This window comes from Equus asinus, chromosome 2 (assembly GCF_041296235.1).
Source record: "Equus asinus isolate D_3611 breed Donkey chromosome 2, EquAss-T2T_v2, whole genome shotgun sequence".
In the NCBI taxonomy this organism is placed as follows: Eukaryota; Metazoa; Chordata; class Mammalia; order Perissodactyla; family Equidae; genus Equus; species Equus asinus.
Genome location: NC_091791.1, coordinates 87,034,155 through 87,040,566, shown reverse-complemented (window position 1 = coordinate 87,040,566; position 6,412 = coordinate 87,034,155). Strand labels below are relative to the sequence as shown.

The following is a 6,412-nucleotide window of genomic DNA, read 5'->3' as shown; positions in this document are numbered from 1 at the left end:
GAAGTGAGAACCTGGTAGAAGGTGTTTTTTGCCTGAGGAAACCAAGAAATAGCAAGGAAGCCAGGTGGCTGGAGCAAAGCACATGAGGGGGACAAAGGGGCTACCTCATGGAGGACTTCATAGGCAAGAACTTTGGATGTTTTTCTGAATTGGGAAAATATTGGGGCTTTACACAATCAGACTTAAGTTTTGAAAAATCACTCTGGTGATTGCGTAGGAAAGAGACTGTAGGAGGCAAGCCTGGCAGTCTGAAGATACATACACATGCAGTCATCCAGGAGCTGGGTTGCAGCACTCTCCTGGATGATCTTCACCCCCTCTCTCCTCAAACCCTCTCCTCGCTCTCAACGTCTTATTTTATTAAGCTATGAACAATAAGCAAAGAGATTCCACATGGGTCTAACAACAAATCTACCAAGCCATCTGTCTCTGTGCCTGCCCACTCCCCTTGTTCACCTGTCTGAATGACCCCGCCAACCTCCTCAAGATTTCCTTCCTACAGTTGTCACACTCTTCTGCATCGGTATTTCCTCAACACCGGACCATTACTATTAGTGTGTAAATATTTAAACAGAAAACCTTGACCCCTACATCCCTTGCCTGCTGGTGTCCCATTCCTCTGCTCCTCTTCACAGCAAAAGGAAATAGATCTACTTGCTGTCCCCATTTATCGTCTCTACACTCAGGCTTGTATCCCTACCACTTTATTTTAATTGCTCTGTTCTCACGGTCTCAGTGATCTGTACCCTGCTGAATCCAAAGGTTGGTTCTCATTTTACTCTACCTCTCAGTGGCAAGTGACACACTTAGGCACTTCCTTCTCCCTGAAACATTTTCTCCCCTTACCTTTTAAGACTCCTCTGTTTTGTTTCTCCTCTTACCTCTCACTGCTTCTACTAAATCTTCTTTCCTAGTCTTACTCTAAAGTGCCACATGACTAGCCTTTGGATCTCTTTTTTTTCCCCCTGCAATTATGCAATTAATGTCCTAGGTCAGTGACATTCAGTGATTTTTGAACTGTAGGCCACAACCATTACTTGGTTAAAAAATCAATTGAATTGGGAGTAGAAGTTTTTAAAAATGGAACAGAGTAAAATAGAAGAGAAGGAAATAGAGCATTACACACAAGGAGGGTAAATTTACTTCTGGAAACTTTAAAGTTATGTAAATGTGTTTGGTCAGTATGTAAAACGTATTTTGTATCCTAGGTTGAGGTCAGAAGGTATGAAAGTTACTGTGATCTCAGAGATCTTGTGGCTCTAAATACCAGTGGCCAATCAATTTATTTCTCTAGATCTCTCCTCGGAATTCCAGTGTCTTCCATCCAGTTGCTAACTGCACATCTCCATTTGGATATTAATAGGTATGTAAAATTTAGCATGTCCAAAATCAAATTCTTGATTCCCCCCCAAAATACAGCACATATCCCTTCTTCTCCATCTAAATGACAATTCCATTCCTTTGATTGTATAGGCCAAAAACCTAAGAGTCATCCTTCACTCTGTTCTTTCACATCCACCTCTCACCAATCAGCAAATATTGTTGGCTCTACTTTTGAAATATACCAAGTACTATGTGAAGGAAAATTGTTACCAGTGTACCATAAGAATGCCAAAATCAAGAAAGAACATGGGGCCGGCCCCGTGGCCGAGTGGTTAAGTTCATGCTCTCTGCTTTGGCAGCCCAGGTGTTTCGCCAGTTCGGATCCTGGGTGCAGACATGGCACTGCTCGTCAGGCCACGCTGAGGCGGTGTCCCACATGCCACAACTAGAAGGACCCACAACTAAAAATACACAACTATATACTGGGGGGCTTTGGGGAGAAAAAGGAAAAAATAAAATAAAATCCTTAAAAAAATAAATAGATATAGTGAAACCCCATTATTATTATTATTAATAAAAAGGAAAAAGTACTTAGACTTGGAATCAGGAAACGTAAATGCAAGGCTGGCTGTACCACACCATAGCTTTGCAGTACCTTATAGGCTGTTGTTCACCTCTTAATTTGTTTGCAGGTCCCGCATTATTCCTTTCATTCATCATTTTAGTGGAAACACTAGTGTAACCACTGCATTAGATGGAATGCCATTATCGAGTCCTATACATTTGCAGTATATCTTCTCATATGTACCTATGCATTTTGTTGTTTGCAGTGAAACCCAAACTAAAAAACTAGAAATGGTTAGATGTGTTTAGCCATTTGGTGGACAGTCAGGCTTTGACTGGCTCTTGGGGTAACACTGGTCACCGGGTTCAGGCCTGACTTCTTTCCCACAAACTCTAGGAGAGGGCAGGCAATTTCCTTATGTGGGCTGAGGCAATGGAAAGGTAGTAGATTAGGAGTCCCCATCACGACAAACAGGATTTGGAATTAACCTGCTGCCACAAGGTCAATACTCCCCTTGGAGTGAGCACCTGGTCACCTGAGCACTCCCCTGGTCACCCGTGAGCAATTCCCTTACTCACAGCCTTCCACTCCAAGTGCAAAGACTTCCCAGTTCCTTGCTGGCAGTCCTACCCTCAACTCCAGTCCACGTGGCAAGAATCCAGACTCAGGACCTGGACACCCTCAAGTTGTCAGCTCTCTTTCCCTCAGGACTCTGAACTCCTATACTACCATAGGCCGACCTCGTTTTATTGCGGTTCACTTTATTTCGCCCCCCAGATGTTGTGTTTTTTACAAGACCCTCCACCAACAAACAGATAACTCACTGAAGGCTCAGATGGTGGTTAGCATTTTTTAGCAATAAAGTATTTTTTAATTAAGGTATGTACATTTTTTTTAGACATAATGCTATTGCACACTGAATAGCTATAGTAAAGTGTAAACATAACTTTTATACGCACTGGGAAACCAAAAAACTCGTGTGACTTGCTTTATTGCAATATTTGCCTTATTATAGTTGTCGGAACTGAATGTGAAATATCTCTAACACCCTCTTGCCAAAGGCCACGTATAGTTAACATTTACTGAGCACTGTGTGTGTTGGGCACTTGAATGTGTTGTGCCAGCATTATTTCATTTCACCTTCATAACTATTATATTCAAAAGATATTTCTTTTAGCTAGATGAAGAAAGAGGCTCCAAAGGGTTAAGTAAATTGCCTAGACAGTAATGGCTGCGCCAGGACTCACCCTAGCATTGCTTCCATGAGTACTGCCTAACTCAGAGATCCTTCTGGATCTACCAAAGTTCTTTGCCACTTCCTACAGAAGGACGGCAGGATTCCACACCTACAGATCAACCAACTTTTTAGCTTCCTAGGCATGGTCTAGGCATAAGGTATACCAATGGAAGATACTCTTCTTGCCTTCATCAAACATCGGCTGCCAGAAGCAGCAGAAAATGTCAATCAGGTTGTGGCAACTGACCTTGCCTATTTTGTGTAGTAAAAGATGAGAAAAGTGTCACTGTATTTTGTACTCTTTGTAATGTTGCATTGTAGGTGTGTTATAGAAATGAAGAGGATGTTGGACCGTGTTGTATTGACCTGGAGGATATTTTAAACTCACTATTTTGACCCTGTCAATTTGCTCTTAGCCACACATGCAAAGTGATCAGAATTGTATGGGGAACTTAATTCTTCAATAGATCACTCCTGGACAACAGAACAATTCTGGAATATTTAAGAGTATTTGCTCACAATCCACTCATGAATTTACTAAGAAATAATACAAACTGTTAGTCTTTTATACAACTTATAATGAATATTATGGGAGAAATTGGCAGTGGCTGAAACTTTACTTCTGCAAAGTTTGATCTAGGAAAACTGGACTTGGGAGAAACACTCACTAAAAACAAAGTGACAGAGCTATGATCAGGAAAGTTTGACGTGGACAAAAGCTGAACGCTGAATCAAATATTTACTTAGATATGTTTGTCTTTACACCTACAAAGTACAAAGACTAATCCCCTTGAAAATCATAATAAAGTATAATTTAAAAGAAAAGTTGGAAGTCCCATAAGCCTTCCTCACACTTTGTGACGGGGATGGGGAGGTAGGCTGTGGGCACAGCCATTCACTCCAGATTAGGGAGTTAAAGCAGACACAAGTGTTCATTAAGGCAAACAAAACCATTATTGCTTATTCTGCTCTCCCGGCGTGTGCTAGCTTTGGGTAAGGAAGTATTTTACATTTTTTCCTCCAAGTTCAACATCCTAATTCCAGCCCGATTTCCCTTCTCCTTCCAAAACACTAACAAGAAATACGGTCAGGCCCAGTGGTCACTCAAGTTTGCATGAAGCCGGGGTGGCGGGAGCGCGTCCCCTTCCTCGCCCGCCTCGGCCAGGCGCGCCAGTTCCCGCTTCCGCCCCGCCGAGAGGCGCGAGCGCCGAGGGACCGCGCCACCGCCGTCGTCGCCGGGCAACGCCTCCGCCCCGCCCCCGGCGAGCACGTGACGCGCGCGTCACGTGACGGCCCAGTCGGCTTCCTCGGGCGGAGGGGTGCGGAGGGGTGCGTACAGGCCCGCGGCCCCAGCGGCGGCCCTGCTGCGTCCGCGTCTCCGGCATGCGCCAGGCGGGCTGGGGCGGCCAGGCCGCGAGCTCAGCGCCCACCTGAGGTAACTCCCGCAGCCTCGGGCCGTGCGTGCCCCACGCCGCGCGCAGCCGCCGCCGCCGTCCGCCGTCGAGGCCGCCCGAGCCCCCGGCCCGGCAGGGGGTGTGGCTGCTGCTGCGCGGCCCGCGACAGGTGGGTCGGGCGGGGCGGCTGCCGAGGCCCGGTGGGCCCGGGTCCCGCGCGGAGCCGTCCGAAGAGCGGCAGCGCCCCCGGCCGTGGGCCTGCCCGCCCGGGCTCCAGGCCGCCCTTGGAGCCGGGCCGCGGAGGCCGTCGGGCGCCGAGGGCCCCGGGCTGCCGGCGGGGAGTCCCGGCGATCGCGTCCGGCGGGGCTGCGAGACCTGGGGCCCGTGGGCCCTCGCCCTGGCCTGAGTTTCCGCATCTGTAAAATGACAGCCCGGCCTCGGTGACCGGTGAGGACTGCCGCTTCCGACGTGGGGATCTCGAGAGAGATCTGCGGGCGCTGGAAGCTGCCGCAGGGAGAGCCTAGGTAGAGACTGTGTCTTCATTGCCGAGTTTCTGCCTGTCTTTTCATCTGACAAGACTTGGATTCTTGTTCACCGGGCTCAAGTTTGTAATAGAAAACATAGTAGAGAGAGTCACAATGGATTATGTTGCTGTTTTTTCCCCAGGCTTTTTAAATGCAACGGGACCTTCTTTTTAAAAACCTTATCTGGAAGCCCATTTTGTAAAAAGGAGAAAAACGGAGCCTTTTTCGGGCCCTCCCCCCGCATCACCCCAAGGGCCCCCGGGGATCAGAGGTTGAGAAGCGCTGTCAGAGTTGAGGAAATGTTTTGTGTTTGTTAATTTGATGGGATTCGGCAGAGGCATCCTTTGCGTATGTAGAGTTTTATTTTTCTTTTTATTTTGTCTGTCATGCAGTTAGAGAGACATTTAGCATATTTCTTATATATACTGGAAAAAGGCCCCAAAATTTCCTAAAGAGAGCTTTCTCTTTGCATCTTTTCTTGCATCGCAGTCCCTGAGGGAGTACGTGTGTGTTAACAGTGAGACCTCAGGCCTCAGGGCTGGTTTAGTTGCTCAGGCACCGAATGAGAGTGGAAGACTTTTTGCAAGACTTTTGAGACCAACTGAATGAATTAGGACATTTCCTCTCAAAAATACGAAAGTTGGAAGAGTGTGTGAACTAAAATCGTTAGGGTCATGGAATAATGTGAACATACTCCAAATTTTGAAGCAAGAGAATTTTGAGAGAACTGACTTGAGCAGAAAAGGTGGTCCCGTTTTCTACAGGGAGTGGACATATAAACAGAATGAGGTGGTGGTGTGTAGGCCAAAACAGTTTTCAGGAGGATTTTGTGTGTGTGTGTGTGTGTGAGGAAAATTGGCCCTGAGCTAACATCTGTGCCAGTCCTCCTCTATTTTGTGTGTGAGATGCTGCTACAGCATGGCTGATGAGTGGTGTGTAGGGCATGCCTGGCAAATCCTGGGCTGCCCAAGTGGAGCAGGAGAACCCACTACACCCTCGGGGGGCCCCTTGGATTTTCTTTTTTTTAAGTTGGGAAATGTTCAGTTTCCTAATTTGTTCTTTTTGAAGACCAGAGTTGATCAGAGTTTTACTGAAACTTGAAGTTTGATATTGAAAGAGGAAAACTATACCCTCTGACGACTTGTCCACTTGTGCTTCTGTGAGGTGAGACAGCATTGGAGGTTGAAGGGACTAGGAGTGGAACCCAAGGTGACCTCGTGGAATATGTTTTCTCTTTTCACAACAGACTCACTTCCTTGATCTTTGGTTTAGTTTAGGCAAGTCACTTCCCTTCCTCTGGTCTCAGTTTCTGCTACAAAGTGAGGAAATTGGATTGATTACTGCTCCATCTTTTGGCTTCGGTTAGGGT

At 46.7% G+C, this 6,412-nt stretch overlaps 1 protein-coding gene across 2 annotated transcripts in view; it reads left to right on the top strand.

The window, feature by feature from the left end:
* The first annotated feature begins 4,424 nt into the window (after positions 1-4,424).
* MARCHF8 (membrane associated ring-CH-type finger 8) overlaps positions 4,425-6,412 on the top strand; it is a 113,158-nt gene continuing 111,170 nt past the window's right edge. Inside the window, exon 1 of one of the 2 annotated variants that reach the window (XM_070492987.1) lies at positions 4,425-4,688. The gene's annotated coding sequence lies outside the window, so the exon portion shown is untranslated. The remainder of the gene's footprint in view (positions 4,689-6,412) is intronic. The other variant, XM_044759098.2, reaches the window with a different exon arrangement.